The sequence below is a fragment of the Manacus candei genome, unplaced genomic scaffold, assembly GCF_025592945.1.
Source record: "Manacus candei isolate 608988 ecotype Guabito, Panama unplaced genomic scaffold, ASM2559294v1 h1tg000008l, whole genome shotgun sequence".
NCBI classification, from domain to species: Eukaryota; Metazoa; Chordata; class Aves; order Passeriformes; family Pipridae; genus Manacus; species Manacus candei.
The window spans coordinates 16,664,280-16,682,898 of NW_026138056.1; the positions used below are offsets into that span (position 1 = coordinate 16,664,280).

Below are 18,619 nucleotides of genomic sequence, written 5' to 3' on the forward strand. Positions count from 1 at the left end.
CCATTAAATCTCAAAACTTGCATCTATTCTTGACATAGCCAACTTTATAATTGTGGAAAATAGCCAATAATCTCCAATATAAAAAAAAGGTTTGTAATGAAAAAAAAAATTAAATTTGTTTAAAAAATCAGATTTTTTAGAGTATTTTTCAGTTGCTTAGGGCACAGTCTTCAGATAATTTCAAATGCAATTTTATTAGAAATTTTGACTTGAAAATATAAGCTCTTTAATAAAGGGAGGTGGATGAATATTTAAATTTTAAAAAACTAAGTAACTTTTTAGGTTTTATTAAAATAGATCCCTTATTCTTTACATCAAGTTACATGGACTCTACCTACTTCTTAGAAATAAAGAGAACCAAAACACTGAACTATTTAGCCAGATTTCAGGATTCAAGGATCTTTTTTATGTTTTAATAGAAATGCTTGTAGTCTAAAGGCTATTTTCCATGAATTACATTTTTATCTCCAAGGCTTGTGGTCTCTGAACTTAAGCAGGCAAATTACAAAAATTGAGGTTAAGTAAAAATTATGATGTAGTACTGCTAATTAATTGAGAGGGGTTCCAAAGCTATGGCAACATAGAAAACACAGACTTTGAATGGAAAAATATTTAGCACTTTTTTCTGTCTTAATTTTCTGTATCACCAAAGGTCTTTTATCAAAATTGAAACCCTAAACCCACTGGGCTAGTCTTTGTTCAGTTGTATACTTTAAAACAAAGGCAGATTTAAAACTGAAATTGGCTTAAAATGCAGGACTCACGTTCCAAATTTCTCTGAATGAAAGGTCAGGCTGCAGGCTAGCAGTTCAGTTTTCTACCTTCTGCCTTCCTGGTAGCTTGAGGGTAGCTAGCAGATTGTGCTGGAAAATATCTTGTCTAATCATAATGCTTAGAACCATTTAATTCACACAGCTTGGAGGGAAAATGAACAACTACTGCTATTCTACACCTTTGTAGCAAACCATTTATTAAATCCTATTTTCTGGGGACTTTAACAAGTTTTATTCATTAGCACAGCCCAGCTACATCTTGCACTGATTCACTAATATGTGTATATATGTATATAAACATACAGGTATTTGATAATCTGTTAATAAGGAAATATGGATAACTCATACCAGGAAAAATCAAAACAGAAAGTGCGAGTGGGGTAACTGGACTCAAAAGGGGAGTCCCTGAATATAATAGCAGTCTTATACCTGCATGTGGCAGCATCAGAACACCATATAAACAGCAGGAAAGTAAAGTATAAGCATAAGCAAAATAAGAACTTAACGGGCGCACGGTTCATTTGTCTACTTTGCACTGTCAGCCTTAAGAGTGAATGAACATTATGCCTTGGATCATCTGTTCATGATTCCTGAAAACGGCTTTCCTGTCCTTACAGAGCATTTGATAGAGCTCTGTTAAGCACAGCACCAACAGTACATCATCTGGGATTGCAGCTGTTACCCACAGAGAAGTCAGAAAGGAAGATGAAGAGAGGGGAGGAATAAATCAAAACCAGCCTGCTTGTGGCACTTATCACATCACGCTCATTTCTCTTGGCTGCAAATTTTAACATCTATGGGAATGGAGAGGATTATCTGAAGTACAAACATTCCTTATGGATGTTACCACAGGGACATAGATTCTTGAGCATTTGAACTCTCTTTTTCAGTCATTTAATTCAGTCCATGTTGCAGCTGACTGCAGCGCTTACAGGATCAATAGAAAACTCTTGTGTTTAGCATTTGGATGCATTTATAAAGTTATATTAGGCAAATAGAATGTTTATGACTAACTACTTTAATGTGAAGAAATTCCCATTCATTAAGTTTTGCCATTTGACTTCTTACAGGAAGGCAAATTGTTGCCTTTATACACACCTAAACTGTGAAATGCCCTGAAGGTTCACTTGGACATGGACTCAGATGGGCTGGTTGAATGGTTTCTTTTAGAAACTTTAGAGGTAGTTATCAGCAACAAAACTACTGGCAAAGCTTTGATACAGGGGTCTTTAAAATGATTTAGAGTGTGCATGACTAGGATAAATTTTCCACAGAACTTCCTGTAACATGGTTTTCTGTGTTCGTTCTGTTATAGAGTAATTTCTGAGCTGTGTTAAGCTGATTGTGATAAACAGACATCCTTAATCAGTCCCACTTTTGACTACCCAGAAAAGTCTGGAGTAGCAGTAGATGTATCCACATACAAAGTGGATTTCAAGCCCTATGGAACCACAGATTAAGTGCTTTCCTGTAGTAGCTACTCTTCAAGCTACTTATGGTGTCCATAACACAGTTATAGAATTATGTGGATTGGAAGAGATCTCTAGAGGTTATCTAGTGCAACCTCCTGCTCCAAACAAATCTAGTTAGAGGTTAGTCATGGCCTTGTACAATCAAGGCTTCAGTGTCTTCAGTAATATGGATTCTTCAAATTCTCTGAACAGCCTGTTCCTGTCTTTGACCAATTTTATGGTCATTTTTTTCTTTTTTCTTATACCTACTCGGAATTTCCCATGTTGTCAGCTTTTATCTCTTGACTTGTCCTTATGCACTGCTGCTCTGAGGACAGTCTGGCTTCACCTCCTATGAATCTAGTAGTGCTAGACAGAAATATGATCTGCCCCCAGAAACTTAGTTCTCTTGGCCTCTCCTTGTAGGCTGAACACACTTCTGGCTTGTGTTTATATTAGCAAAAACCCACAAACCGTTGCTATGAACATTGACATCTGTCACAAACATAATTGCTGTATGTATCCTCCATTTGCCTGAGTTATTTAAAACTGAGAGATCTATTCTGTTAGCTAGTTTTACTCAGGAGAACTCCTCAGGCATCAGGAAAAGCTCTGTGGACAAAAAAATGGTTGAATATTTTAATTCTTTTTTTTGTTTGGCTGATTCACTATGATTCTTTATCAAAAGCATAGTAGAGAAGGAGAATCACCTCCCTCAACATACTGGTCATGCTTTTCTTGATGCAGCCCAGGATATGGTTGACTTGCTTTCTAGGAGGATCTGCTCCATGATCTTGCCAGGCACAAGGGTGAACCTGAGTGGTCTGCAGTTCCTTGCATCTTCCTTTTTTCCCTTTTAAAAAATTTAGTGTATGCTTCCCCTTTCCCAGTCAGTGGGAACTTCACTGAACTGCTGTGGCTTCTCAAAGGTGATGGAGAGTGGCTTAGCCACTTCATCTGCCAGTTCCCTCAGGACCCAAAGATGCGTCGCATCAGTTCCCATGGACTTCTGCACCTTCAGGTTACTTAAGTGGTCTCAGACCTGATCTTCTCCTACAGTGGGTCATTCTTTATTCTCTCAGTCCCTGCCTTTGCCTTCTCTGACTTGAATGATGAGGCTGAAAAACTTGCTGGTGAAGACCAAGGGGAAAACGTTGTTAAGTACCTCAGCCTCCTGAGTAACCAGTTCTCCCATTTCCTACCAGAGTGCCCACCTTTTCCCTAGTCCTCCTTTTATCACCACCATACCTATAGAAGCTAACTCTTCTTGTTTCTTGTTATGTTCCTCATGTCATGTGCCTTTTCATAGAGACATTTGAGTTGGGCTTCCAACAGCTTACTCTCTTGAGTGACTGGAATTCCTTTGTACTGCTCTTCTGGTGCTCTCCTGCTGATCTGTGATCCCTCTCCAGGCTCTGGGCATCTCCTGCGGGCACTGACATCAAACTGCCAGGAATGGGATGAACTGAGGTTCCCCTTCCTTGGCAACTTTAGTTTAAAGCCCTCTTCACAACTTGTACTACGACTGAAGATTTACCTTTTCTGGCAGATAACGATTCAGGGAAACTCACACTTGTCTTATTTCCACAGCATGTTAAGTAATACCTAATCAAATAATATAGTCATCATTTCTTCAGTATATTTCCTAGGGTACTTTGACTGCAAGTTAAAGGTTTTATAACCAATTTTATTTTCCTCCTCTGATGTAATAACCTGAGTCAAATAAAGTCTCCAAGAGTATAAGTACTGAATCTAGCCATTTCATGAGTAGCTGAAAGTCTGAGAGTCTGACCGAGGTTCCCCAAGCTGTTATTATCTACCATTTATTGCAGAGAATAAGCACAGTTTAAATAGTTGCAATATATGATCACCTATCTAATAGCAGTAGAGGATATTGCTGCAAACAGCTAGATCTTAGTAAAATGTAACCTAATTACATAGTGCTATAATTACTACCTATTGCACCTATTGCACCTATTGTTAAAAAAGATGTATGTTGCTTCTGTATTTAATTTAGAAGGAATCATCTGGATGTCCTCTTTTGAGTTTGTTCACTGATAAACTGGGACCAGACTGCATATACAGGATAGGTTGTGGAAGAAAGAGAGGAATTTTACAAGTTGCACACTGGTGTTGTCAAAATGTATGAATAAGAATTTAAAGAACAAGGGTGACATATTCCTTATGCATCTCTTATGATGCAAGTATGAATAGCAGTATCAAGCTTTAAAGTACAGTGAAGATGAAAAATAGTAACAAGATTGCAGTGTAAATACTGAAGTATAGTGATTAGCATGGAGAGTAGAGGTGTAATTAATATTTGAACATGTGATATGGAAAAGACAAGGTGAAAAGTGCCTGAAAACCACATACGACCAGTCCAAATATTTCATGAACTGTTGGAAGTCAATGTAGAATTAAAGTAGATGGGGAAATGCCATACTGAAATAAACATAAATGAAGAAATTAAGAGCACATAGTGTATCAGACAGTAGTGTTGACCACCTCTCATTGTTTTAAATTTTAAATACGCGTATCTTACGCATTAAATTAAAAATACACTTTGTATTTTATGCCAATACACCTTTGCATTTCATAGCTTGTAACTGAGAACTTGCGGAGGAAACAATTGCTGAATCAGTAAATGAGAAGAGTGTATCTGGTTGAAGCTCACACATTTTCCTGCCTGAAGAAACATTGTTTGTTAACACCTCAATGCCATTTTGAAAAGTATTTGACTGTCAATTTTGTAAGTTTATAAATATTTAGATATCTGAACTTACTCTCTTCACATCCTGTAGTTGTGATTTGCTGGAGAAAACAAGTGCCCAGTAGCCACGCCACTTTGTTCTGAAGGGTTGGTTGACAGCTTCTATGAAATGAAGTTAAAACACGGTCTGAGTCTGCATCATAACCTTGTTGACATTCTGAAGCTAATTTAAATGTTTCATATTTGCCACACAAAGAGATTTCGTGGGGGCTGAGAAGAAAGGTTAGGTCTCTTACTGCTCAGCAACAGAACTCTACAATTCCATTTCATGAGGATACTGTAAACACAAACTTTCTGTGATTAACTATTTTACCTTTGCTAGAGGAAAACAAGAAAAAAAAGGTCTGCTTTCTTATATGACAGATGATATTCTGAAATTTTTTCTTCTTAGATATCTAGTATGTTACTACTTTTTTCTTAAATTTTAAAATATTAAATAAGAAATACTATATTGAATTTTAAAATATTAATCTAAAGCAACCTAAAACTTACTGAATTTCTTGGGGGTTTTGTTTTGTTTTTAAATTAAGTACAGTCGTTCAGAAAGACTGAACTTCTAAGTTCACTTCAAACCACCACAACTTCTAAGCTGAGATCCTTCTTAAGCAGAAGTGTTATATTCACTTTCAAAATGAAGTTCATGTTCAAATTCTGTAATACAATATTTAAATTGTGTTGTATTTTAAATAGAGCAGTTGAAGGATTTACTTTTTTTTTAATCCTGTGATAACTTAAGGTTTTTGACACTTTTTTATGCTAATTGAGACAAATTCAGAATTTAAACTATTTGCACATTAAAATCTATTTTGCAGACTAGACCAATCTAGTCTGTTAATATCGCTACCTAGGAAATACTCCAAAATTTATTTTCCAAGGTTTGTTAAAATAAAGGTTCATTAATTCAAACACATCTTAAGACCCATGGGGTTTGCCTATTTTTTCCTGATTACCTTTTAAAATATTTTTTAACTGTTACTAATCTGTTCCTACTACATACATAAACTAATGTAGTCTCTACCTAAAAGCACGTGCAAAGGGGTTTGTTTCTAGTCTAAATTTGATTATCTACATAGATGTCTCAAGAACAGTTCAGGACCATGACTCAGAAGATCAGGTTAGATGTCTGCATTACTGTGAGGTAAGCCACAGGTCTCCTTAAAATCCTAATTCTTACCATTTACTGTAAGGATAGTTTAGAGGACTAACTTTAAGGTTGACATTTTCTGTTTTGATGTCTAAGAACAGGTGAATATTACCATTTAAGTATAAGAGCACATTTGATATGGATGCTTCTGCTAAAATTCAACGCTTGCTCTTGAATTCTGCAAGTGTGAAAAAACTTGTCCAGTTGTGTTCTCTGTCTATAACCTCTAAAGCATATTAATCCAGACAATTTCAACTCATTTTGAGAGAAAGGCAAAAGGTTTTAGGCTCCTGCAAATTTGTGAGTATTGTCAGCATAGTAGAGGAGTCTCAGATAGTGCCTCTCATTAATGAAAATGTAAGAAAAAATCAGCCATTGAGGATTTTTTGTTGAGCAGTAACTGAATGTCAAAATTAGATTATGTATAACAATAGATCAGCCATAACACATGCTGTTTTCTTCCATTAGTATAGTGGGAATAAGGGAAGAAAAAGATATGGCACAGAACCTGAGCTTAGGGACTAAAAGGTACACATTCTTAAGAAACTATTGTCATTAATTCCACTACTTACAGAAAACTTATTAATGTTACATAAGAAAAGCCCCTAGTTTATGTAACTGAAAAAGTAAAGTGCTTTAGCTGATATGTGTTATTTTCATTGGATAATTACTAGGAGCTCCACAGTCAGTAGAACCCTTTTGCTGATAGAGGCTTGACCTAGATGGGGATTTCTGTACCGGTATATGCATTTCTTGGTTCGACTGGGGTTGAAGAACTCTTTATTTAGTTTTCAGATAATTAATCTCCTTCTACATATCTTTTATCAGGCATTTGTGTCTGACTGCATATGTTAATTTTGCATGGTATCACTTTTATGTGTCATCATCATCATCATGGCCAGTCTTCGCGAACGAAGATTTGGGAAAGGTCATTACCCTTCGAGCCTGTGCAGTGGATTTTTTAGGTGAGACACAGTGTGCGCTGAACTGAGCCCACCCTTTAATCCTGAGGTTCATCTGCCAGGGCTGAGTAAGCTCGGATGGTGGCAGCGAGGTCCTCAGGATGTAGATTTGTTTAGAGTGACCTTCTCTTAGATGGATGGCCTTACAGGGCTGATGAACTCCATCTGTCCGGAGGAGTTCCCTGACCGGGAATCAAACCCGGGCTGCAGCGGTGAGAGCGCTGCTTGCTAACCACTAGACCACCAGGGGGCCTCCACTTTTATGTGTATTATGTGTTTTAATAGACTGGGCCGGCAGTTATAAATCTAAAATGCTTTTACAGAAGAAAATGAAAATGTTCTTCAAAATAATAATTATGAATTTTTCAATATTTGAATTTGGTATACTCATAATGGAAAGTTTCAAGCTGGTAGTTTAACTGTGTGTGCACATAGACATATATCTATGTGTATATTTATATAGACACACATACATAGATATATATATGTGTATATATATAAACAGACATATAAAATACAAGGTGTGGGGATTTTTTGTCTTGTAGGCTTTGTTTCATGAGAGTAAATGATGTCTTAATTTGCTTTTAGACATAGATTTTCTGGCAAGGTGGTATCCACCTGAAAGGACACTTGTTCCCTTGTTTGAACTGCATCATTTCACTGTAGTGATGCATCCGATAAGACCTCGTTTAAACTCTACAGGTTTTTAGCCCCTTTATTAATTCCTAATGTGTGATAAAACCAAATGTTTAACTAGTGCAAATTTCCTCTGGCGTGCCAATATCCAATATTCAGGTTATTTTAAAGTCCTTAGTTGTCCTTGGAACGTTTGATGATTTTCTTCTTTCCCCACACACTTGTGTCTAAATGTGTCTTTTAAAAAGATTGTATTTATCTTTTGATCTTTGGTGTATCTTTTCTTAACCCAAAGTTTGCTTTAAAAAAAGTCTGTCATCCTACTCTCTTCTTGTGTCTCTTTACTCCTTCATGGAATGCAATATCTGATTTTCAGAAGAGGATAATGAGTCATGTATACATAAAATACCATGATGTAGACCTTCCCTTTCCTTGCTGCAAAACTATATGCTGTAAAATCTCAGGTCAAGTAGTCATCTGGCATTTGTGTGCTGTTGTTGAACCACATTATTGTTGTACACCTGTTCAGTAAGACAAAGGCACTGTCTGACAGTGTGTGACATGTTAAACAGTGTTCAGCAGGCCACAGTGACAAAATGTACTGTACAAAATGGAACACATAAATTGAAACTTAGCTGTAGTATAGACCTTTACAATAAAATTCATAACTGTGAATTTTACTCAATTTTCAGAAACTATGATTTGATTGTAGGGACTAAGTCATGTCTGAGAACTTAGATCATAAAGATGCAGTGAAACAGGTGTGTAAAATATCTCTTTTGAGATTTCTTTTAAATTAATATTATAAGTATAGTACAAAAAGTAAGTTAATACTCTTCTTGTGTAATTTAACCTCTTATGTCTTCTTTCCTGGTCATTAAGTTATAGTATGAGGAATTTTTCCTATCAAGGAGGATTTCAAAATGAAAATGTATTTGAGAAGAAAATTACATATTTCTTCTAAACTAAGATTTATACTTGCACTATATCAGACTGGAGAAATACACTAACTGGACATCTGTATGCTTGCAGTCCTTAGTACAACATTAGGAGTAGATTAGCATTTAGTTTTTCTAAATGCATATTCTAAGCGTTATGTACTAATGGATATAGTTTAAAGATTATTTGAATTCTCTATTACATTACTCTTCCATATTAGTTTTCATTGTTATTTTTTTCTTTTAATATTTCTTCTAAATGATCTTCATGAATATCTGTTTACTAGTGGGAAGGTGTGGTGGGGAAAAAAAAGTGGTTTTCCCCCTGGAGTTAAAAAAAAAATGGTAACCCCCAAGGGGGTGGTGTCACTTGATGTTGACCCAATCAGCACCTCTGCAAAATTTAAACGTATCACACGAGACCGGAAAAGAAGGATGATGACGTAGTTGGAGAAGAAGTGGCCATGTTTTAGGCCACAAGGGGAGAAGGGGCAGGAGCCCTGCTGGGGGCTAGGACCCCCAGCCCCAGCTGGGGGGCTGCAGAAACTCGGAAACAGTGTTAAACTGGACTGAGTTCTGTAGCTAAAAATCTGGGGAAGTTTCTCCACTGTGAGTGGGCAGCAGAAGACAGAAAAGCGGCAGCAGAGGCAGCGCTGAGTGAAAGGCTATGGCTGAAAGCCAAAAAGATAAGAAACAGGCAGCAAAGATGGCATGCAACCAAGCAGAGAGACACAGAGATGTCTGATGGGGAGAGAGAGAGAGGACTAAGCTCAACAAAGACAGTTTTGGGGTAAGAACTGAATCAAACTCCCCCAAAACCCCTTTAAGACCCCTCCTAGGAGGAGGGGATGGACTCCTACTTGGTGGAAGTCCTAAAATGCAGCATGCACCGGAGAGAGGAGCTGAAAAGTTCATAGACGTCCTGGAAGCTGGACTGGGACGACCGGACGGAATGTGGAGGAGGTGGCCTTGTCCCCCCCACTGCTGCCACGCTGGTAGTTTTGAGACAGAGCAAAGGAGCTCTGATAGAACACTTAGGGCAAAGACTTAACTGAAAGCTGCCCTAAATGTTCTGACTCAGAGGGTAAATCCCCTGAGGAAGGGACTGTCATGAAGACCCCTGCACTTCGTGATACGACGTGGTGAAGTGAGCTTTTGTCCCGGCAATCGCAGTCCACAGGAGAGAGATCTTCACTTGGAGCGCAAGGACCGAGGGGTGAGAGGAGACCCACTTGTGTGTAATGGAGAGAGAGATCCAGCTACAACTCCAGCTACGACTGCTGCATTGAAGAAGAGAGACACTGTTGCCCTGAATGTGGAAAGGATCTTTCCTTCTTCCCTTCTGGACTTTTATTGGAGGGAAAAGAGATTTGATCTAATGTAAATACTACTTTATCATAGGAGACATAGTTAGGATTCTGTATATAATGTATTATAATATTTATTTGTGTAATAATTGTAATATAATTTTCTTCCTCCCATATTGAGTCTTGTGTTGTGTCTGGAAAACCCCTCTCACACTGGGGTGAGTTGTGGGAGCGGGGCTTAGACTTGGAAATTGGATTTTTGGGGGTCTCAAACCACCACAGAAGGTGATTTTCTTTTTTTAATTTATGCATATATTTATATCAATGATGGAATAAAGTCTAGAAATAATATGTTTGTGGTAAGTGCTTTAAACAAACTTACCACAGTGTCTTTGCTAAACAAACCCTTCCTACTGCACGACACTGGAGATATCTGAAGGAGTATTGGGGAAGATAGTTCTGTTGAGTGACATGTCATGTGTGCTATATTGAATGGTGTTAAGAGAAGATATGTAAAGCGTTAATACAGCAATTATTTGTCCTGTATATTAGTTTGTAAGAGTGTAGGTGTTAGCTGTTACATTATTAGGTTTTTCAGTATTGGTTTATGGTTTGTATAGTGGGTTTATAGGTGTCTGAGACATTGTATCCAGTTTTTTATCCCTTAAAGCAAGACAGCTGTTGATAAACTGAAGCATGTTCAGTGGAGGGTCACCAATATGGTTGGGGTTTGAGTGCTTGCTCGAAGAAGATGAATCAGTCTCTTTTTGGTAGAAATCAGTGAACGAGTAAGAAGCAATAGACATAGAATCACAGAATGAATAAGGTTGGAGGGGACCACAGTGGGTCATTTGGTTCAACCTCCTTGCTCAGGCAGGGCCCCCCTTTGCACATTGCACAAGATTGCATCTCAAATGTCTCCAGTGAGGGAGATTCCACAACCTCTCTGGGCAATCTATTCCAGTGTTTGCTCACCCACACGGTAAAGAAGTTCTTCCTCATATTCAGGTGGAACGTCTCATGCATCAGTTTCTGCCCACTGCCTCTTGTCCTACTGCTTTGCAGCACCAGGAAGATCCTTGCTCCATCCACTTGACACCCTCCCTTTAGATACCTGTAGACATTGATGAGGTCCCCTGTCAGTCACCTCCCCTCGACACTGAACAGGCTCAACTGTCTCAGTCTGTCCTCATAAAAAATGTGCTCTAGTCCCTTAATCATCTTTGTTGCCCTCTGCTGGAACCACTCCAGGAGCTCCATGTCTCTCTTGTGCTGAGGAGGCCGAAATTGGACATCAAATCCCACATATGGCCTCATTAAAGCTGAATAGAGGGTCAGGATCACCTCCCTCAACCTGCTGGCAATGCTTTTCCTCATGCACCCAGGATACCATTGACCTCCTTGTCACAAGGGTACACTGCTTGACAGCTTGTTATCCACCAGATCCTTCTGCAAAAAGCTGCTTTCCAGCAGGCTAGATCCAGCCTGTACGGGTGTATGGTGCTTCCCCAGAAAACTGATACCAGTAGAAATACAAGAAAATCCATTTAAACACAGAAACACTGATCAAACAGTGAAACGGTTTGCTCAGAGAAGTGTGAAGTCTCCATCCTTGGAGACATTAAAACTCTGACTGGGAAGTCTGCAGTTGTGGGTGCTGGCAGTGCTTTGAGCAGAGGTTTGCACTAGACAATATCCAGAGGTGCTCCCTAATCTCAAATATTCTGTGACTCAGCAAGTGTGGTGAGCCAAAAAAATGGCAGTTTTGTCACATGCACAGTGCAAACAACTCTGTTTTTATGCTGAGAAAGGTGCTATTATGATCCCACTCTCCACTCAATGAGGAGGAGTATGTTCCACCATGGGAAGGCTGAGCTGGAAGAACAGTGGTTGTGTTTCTGGAATGCCAAAGCAACAACTGGATATTTAAAACTCAGCTGGCTCATGTCCATGGGTGTCTGTGGCTAAAATATTTTAAAAGCTGACCTCATGGATCATCAAAAGATGATCTTTATCATGACCTTCACTTCCCTAATCTGTTTATCCTTTTTCCTCTGGGAGCGTTTAAAGCATAGCATGCTATGTTCTATATTTCTCTGAAAAATTCACTTTACTTTCAGAGGAGATGAAACATTTCTGCTTTTCTTTCATCTTCTAGCACCAGCATTCCTTTCTGTTTCTTTCATCCCTCAGAGTTTCTGCCTGCCTCTTATCCTGCTTGAAAGAAAACACCTACCTCATTCAGTTATTATCTAATCTAGGGATCCTTCCCTGCTTCCTACATCCACCTCTTCTTTTCCATTTACCTCATTAGGGAACTCAGTCTCCAATGACTTTTCCTATGCACTCTGAAAAAGACTGATGCTATTTCTGTACTGGGAGGTAACCTAAATCATGGATTTCCTTAACAAAACCCTTGGAATTATATTCCACCTCCTTACCACCCACACTGGGCACGTTCTGAAAACCTTTGTTCTTAGGGATAGTAACTTAAAATTTTACAAAGAAATAATTTCAGTCTAGACACACTGATAAAAGCATACTTTGCTCATATAAGTAACCCATGATGTATGTTTAAACTGTCTTGGTCGCTGTCTTGCTACTCTAGCTGTTATCGTTGCTTTCCAACAAGACTTGTGTTCATTTTCCTGACACTATTTTTTTCACCTGAGACTCACTTTCTCTTTGCCTATCTGATGAAAGCAATATCCTTAGTTTTGCCTTCAAAGCAGCATGTGATTTTAGAATATTCTTACTGTAGGTGACACTAGAATATTCTTACTCTAGGTGGTGTCATACATTTTTAAACAATCACTATTTTTTAAATGAAAATTTAAAACTGATTCCTGCATAGTGCAGTTCAGATATTGGGGTCTCAAATCATTTGAAGAAAAATAAATAATAAAAAAAAAACTGATCCAGTTTCAGAGGCGAGTTATAGAATCTTGTACCAAATCTCAAATACATGTTCAAAAAGCATATACATAATTATTTACAAAAGAGGAATATGACAATTAACTACATCATGCAAGTTGTTAAAATAATGTCATTAGGAAGAATTTGAATTGGCATGGAAGGAAAGAAGAAGGAAATTAGAGAAATAAAGATGCATGTCTAAATATATTGCAGTTTGAAACCTTTCAATTTGCATGCAAATTGAATATTGAATAAAATACTTTAAGAAAATTAAAGCGTAAGTTATTTTATAAATTAAGAGAATATGCAAAAACTTAAAACATATTTTGCATATTTCTCTGCTATTTCCCTGGGCACATATACTGTGATTTGTACTACCCCACTTCTAGTAAAGAAGGGTAAAATGAGTTTAGATTTAATTTCAGTAGCAAATATTCTGCAGTACATCACAATATTATTGTGACAAAGTTATTAGCACTAATCATTATGTATATATTCTCCTTGATTTATTAAGCAGAAAGATGAAAAGAAAAAATTCATTTGAGGAACACGGTAAAAAAAAAAATAAAATCTCGTTTTGAAAAAAAATTTCAGCTGCATAAATATTAATTATATTTAGTTTTAAATGTGTCTGCAAATTACAGTAGATAAATTACATTGCCACTGGAAATTACATAATGAGAGCTGTTATGCAAGGGAATGGCTGTATTACTGTATTAGAACTGCACTCTGCCTGTTTTTATCTGTCTATCATTAAAATTCATGTCCATTGTCCAAGGTGTTGTTCATGACAAGCTCTCTTATTTTTGGATTAAGTAGTAATTTATTATCACAAAATGAGTGCCTCCTGTGTACTCTGTTAAGTCTACTGGAAATTCTTGTTTCAAAATACTTGAAAATAATTGAAAATAAAAGCTAATAGTCTCTTCCAGAGAAAGAAAATGTTGTTTAACATTTCTTCCCAAAGATGTTTATTTGTTTATAGGTTTATGTAAGGTAGTCCTATTAAATCAAGAGGAGACATGCGTGTGAGAATTAAAAAAATACTTGCAGTTGATTGGCAGGATTACATTATGGGATTTTATTATGAGAATTTTACATTTATTGGTATTTATCAAGGTACCCAAAAGTATAAATTAATTTACTGCGTATTAATATTTGTTTCATTTTTTTGTAGAAACAATATGGCTATTCTAGTGTGGTCATCATGTTTTATACAAATATCCAAACATCTAACTCTAAGTAGATCTTCAGTCTTTTGTCTGTTGATGTTAATTAACTTTGGGTGCTCTTCAGCTGTATTACAATTTTAGTAAGAAGAAATGTATTTGTGATGTTAAGTGAAGGAAACAGAAGGAGAAAAAAAATACATAGCATTTATGAAGACAAAAGCCATTTCCAAACACGCAGTCAACACTGATGTCACATAGCATTTATGAAGACAAAAGCCATTTCCAAACACGCAGTCAACACTGATGTCACAAAAAAACAAAGTAGAATTCCAAACAAAGCTAAGTTGTTTTTGTCATTCGATATCTGAAGGTTACCAGACTGTGTCTGCTGCCTGGCAGCTTGTTTAGCACAATGTATTGGGCATGGACTCTTATATAGTAACCTCCATAGAAGTGCCTAGGTCTCATTTTGGAGAATCCTGGTAACTTCTATAGATCTATGAACTAGGAGGAGAATGCTCTTGTAAAATGCTAGGAAAGACAAATTCCAAAGGAAAAGGAGTGAAAGTCCTAAGGTTTCCTGTAGTACATCTGAATTAAAGAACTGTCAAGGAAGATTCCAAGAAAAAAATGGGTAGGCAGATCTGAAAAAAAATTCTGCTGAAGACTAGGTGTGACATTATCACCTCAATACAGGGCACATCTCAAGGATGAAAGATCATCACCTCCCTAAGATCTTGCTTTATGGTGAACTTGCCACTGGCTACCGCAAGAAAGGAGCCCCAAAGAAAAGATACAAGGACTCCCTGAAACAACATCTCGTCCTCAGCCATATTGATCATCATAACTGGTCTACTCTGGCCTCAAATCAGGAGGCCTGGAGACACACCATCTATAACGCAGCTGCTTCCTTTTAGAACGCACTCAGTATCACTCTCGAGGAGAAAAGACAATGCAGAAGGAATCATGTCTTGCTGAATATACCACCTAGGGAGTCTTTCTGCTGTGCCTTTTGCAATCGGACATGTATCTCTCGTATTGGCCTCATAAGCCACCAGCGTGCTTGTAACAAACGTGGGTAGAGCCTTCCTAAATTTTCATTCACGAAGCCCAGCCATGATGACTTCTATGAAGTTTCTTTGCTTTGTGCTATATTTTCCTTAACATAAAACCAGAAAAAAGTGGTTGTTTGTTAAAACATGCCACACCTTTGAAGAAGGAGCCCACATCCAACATATCTACATAGTAGAAGGCACATGATGTTTCTTGCAGTTAAGTATAGTGACAGATTATGTTGCAGGAGGTATTGTACCCTAGGGTAGCAAAGACTCAAGAATTTTTCCCTCTGGTGTGTCTCTTCTCATAGCATTATATTTTCTATTTTCTCCTAGTAAAGTGTATGATGAAGAATGCCAAAATTCTGTGTACCTCATTTATGGGGAATAAGGAATGTTACCTAGCTTCATGCCATGGAGGTCTCCACTTCTAAAACAAAGGGTAATTAATTTACATGAATCCTCACAAGATTTTGAAGGAGGAAGGGTGTCATTACTGCACAACAATGATATTTCAAGTGCAGCAGGGTCGTATGTGCATGGGTCTGTCTCTTAAGCAGTGCACATCAACAAAATGAGTTCATACATCAACCTGAGTCACGTAATTTCATTCTAGAGCTGTCTATTACTCTTCAAGTTTAAGAAAGATACCATTCAGTGAAATACCATTTTAATACCATGGATAAAAGTAAAAATCTCTGTTTTCATACATTACTTGCAGATGATTACACATTATCTTTGTCAGATCTGTTGTATGTTATAATTATGAAAATAGAGACTCAAGCAACATTTGACTTCTGTAAAGCTGTTTCCAGGAGACAGTTAGAAAATGTTATTTCCCTTCTCTCTCCCTGTGACTATCTGCCTTTGGTCTTAGTCTCAACTTCTCCCTCATTACATCTGCCCTTAGTTTCAGGCTCTGCTGCTCCTTCATTCCTTCTCCTCTGCAGTGTCACTCCCCCTATTGAAAGTAGGATCTGAGGATCTGTGCCATTATTCTGTTGCTTTTCTTCTCTATGTCTCACATCTGACTGTTCCAGATGATTGTCTCATCTGTCTTAGATTTGTCAGGCTCTCAAGAAATAGTTTATCAATTTTTAAAGGAGACTTAGAAGTCCTTTGCTCCCTCCACCTCCTTAACAACGATGAGATTAAGTTAAATTAAAAAAAAAATTAAAACAAAGAAATATTTCCATGAAAATATACTTAAATAAAATTATTATGGTTATGAACTCTTGATACTAAAATAACTGTGGGGCTCCCATTTTTCTCCTGTGATGTCTTCTCTTTTGGGCCATTAATATTCCAATGAAATACATTCAAAAGCAGTACAGAAATCCTTTTAAGAGTACTGCAGTTACTCTTGACCTACGTCTGGCTCTTTGGCAGCAGTTGACTGTTTAGTTCAGTCAGATGACTGAAAGGAATGGGTTTGTTCTTTTTCAGGAAGACATTATGAAGTTTCAAACAAAAATATGCAGCTTGACACTTCCAGCAGTTCTATGGCATTAATGAGAAAAAATATTACATTTCTGTGTCTTTTTTTTTTTTTTGCAATGTAGTGTTTCAAGTTTGTGTAGAGTCTTTTTTTTTTTCTTTTCTGATTGATGCTCCATTATTGTTTCAGTTTGTCTTTTTTCGTGGTTTATGGCTTCTCTAGCTTCCCTGAGTTCATGGTTATAATGCTATGTTATGATTTAAGTAGTTAGTCCTGTACAGGGGATTAGGGCATATGTGTCAGTGTTTTCATCTTTCAACTATTTCATGAAGGAAGGTTGTGTTACTTCCTCAGAGGGTGTTACTTCCTAAGAGGGTTGTGGCTTATGTTTCATTATTTTTAATTGTTCTTAGCATAAGTTCCACAAAATTTAATCTGATGTCTATGAAGAAAGAAGCCTTATTCCCCCCATAATTTTTCCCATTTCCTCTCACATCTAAGAAACTAATGCCAAACTGAGCTTTATGACCTTTTTCTCCAGTTTTCTTTTCCTCTTTGAATTAACAGAAAACACATTTCATTATTTGTAGATTCTCACCGATTTTTTTTTCTAATAATAAGAAAAAATTCCATACACATGAGAGGACTGTTATGTTTTCCAAGTAAAAGTATTATCTATAAAAGGAAGTTCCTTAGATTAAGTTCTAGCAGAATTTATAAGGAAAAGTTTGTATCATAATATAATCTGACTTTACAATTTTCCCCAATACTTTCAGCACGTTTTTTGTTATACAATATTTACTCTACTGTGTCCTATTACCTGTCACTGCATCATGGAACTAAATGCAACCACATTCCTCCCAGTACCTTTTTATCACTTTATTTTTGCCTCTGTTTATTTTAGAAACTGCAAAGTAGTTCTGTAGCTGATTCTGCAACTTGAATTTCATAAGAAGGCTGCTCTTACTCTGTCATAAATTATGCTGTACAATACAGAATTGTGTGTAAAATACATTGGCAGTCTATTTACAAAAGAAGATGAAAGAGTTTTGTAATGGGAAGTAATGCTCAGAGAGACCTGGAATGCATCTCACTGTCTATCAACTGAAACAAATTTACTGCTGATGGTGTCACAAAGGGCAATAGTAAGGTAATATCTGTTCTAATGTAAAAAAAAAAAAAATAACTAATGCTTATGTTACCATTAATTTGATTCAAGCTCCTCTAGACTACAATAATTTATTTATTTATTTATTTTCCCCTTGCAAGTAATTTTTCAGGTTTCATCTGTAAATAATAATGACTTGTGAGGCATAATTTTACGAAAAGACTATTTTTGAAGGTTGCTAATACAATTGCTGGGAATGAAGTGAAATACCAATATAGGGAGCATCACACTGGAACCATTCACTGGAACCAGATAATGTCCCAAAGAAAAGAAAGAAGCAACTGGCAAAATAGATATATTTTTAGTTACTACTCATTTGGTTTCCTAACATTAGGTGAAAAGTTAGGTAAAGGGTCTGATTAAAATGAAACTCACTGACAATTTCAGGAAAGTATTGAGGAAAGAACACCTGATTAGGAAACAGAAGATTCTTGCACCAGTAACAGTATGCTTATTTGGGAGGACAGCTGAAAATGCAACCTTAGATAAGATTGAAAGAAGGATGAACAGAGGTGTTCACCAATATAGAGCCATAGAAGGGTTTGGGTTGCATGGGACCTTGAGGATCATCTCGTTCCAATCCCGTGGCCATGGACAGGGACCAGGTTTCACTAGACCAGGTTGCTCAGAGCTTCATCTAACCTGACCTTAAACATATCCAGAGATGGGGCATCCATAACTTCTGTCATGGTGTTCTTAACAATTTCTATTAATCTTGGATGCTGTTTTCTCGCCTTTACATTATGGTGGATTTACAAGCTACATTTTTAAGTTTTTTTTTCTCATATACTTTACAGTTCCAAGTAAATTTACCATATTCTAATAGAACCTGGGGCTTCACTTCTGGTGTTCTCTTCAGTAGTAAGTAAAAGGAAAACAAAAATAAGGC

General features: G+C 37.1%; 1 long non-coding RNA gene across 1 annotated transcript in view; it reads left to right on the top strand.

Moving 5' to 3' along the window:
- Window positions 1-18,619, top strand: part of LOC127461995 (uncharacterized) — a 55,962-nt gene that overhangs the window by 26,135 nt on the left and 11,208 nt on the right. The gene's annotated exons all lie outside the window — the stretch shown is intronic.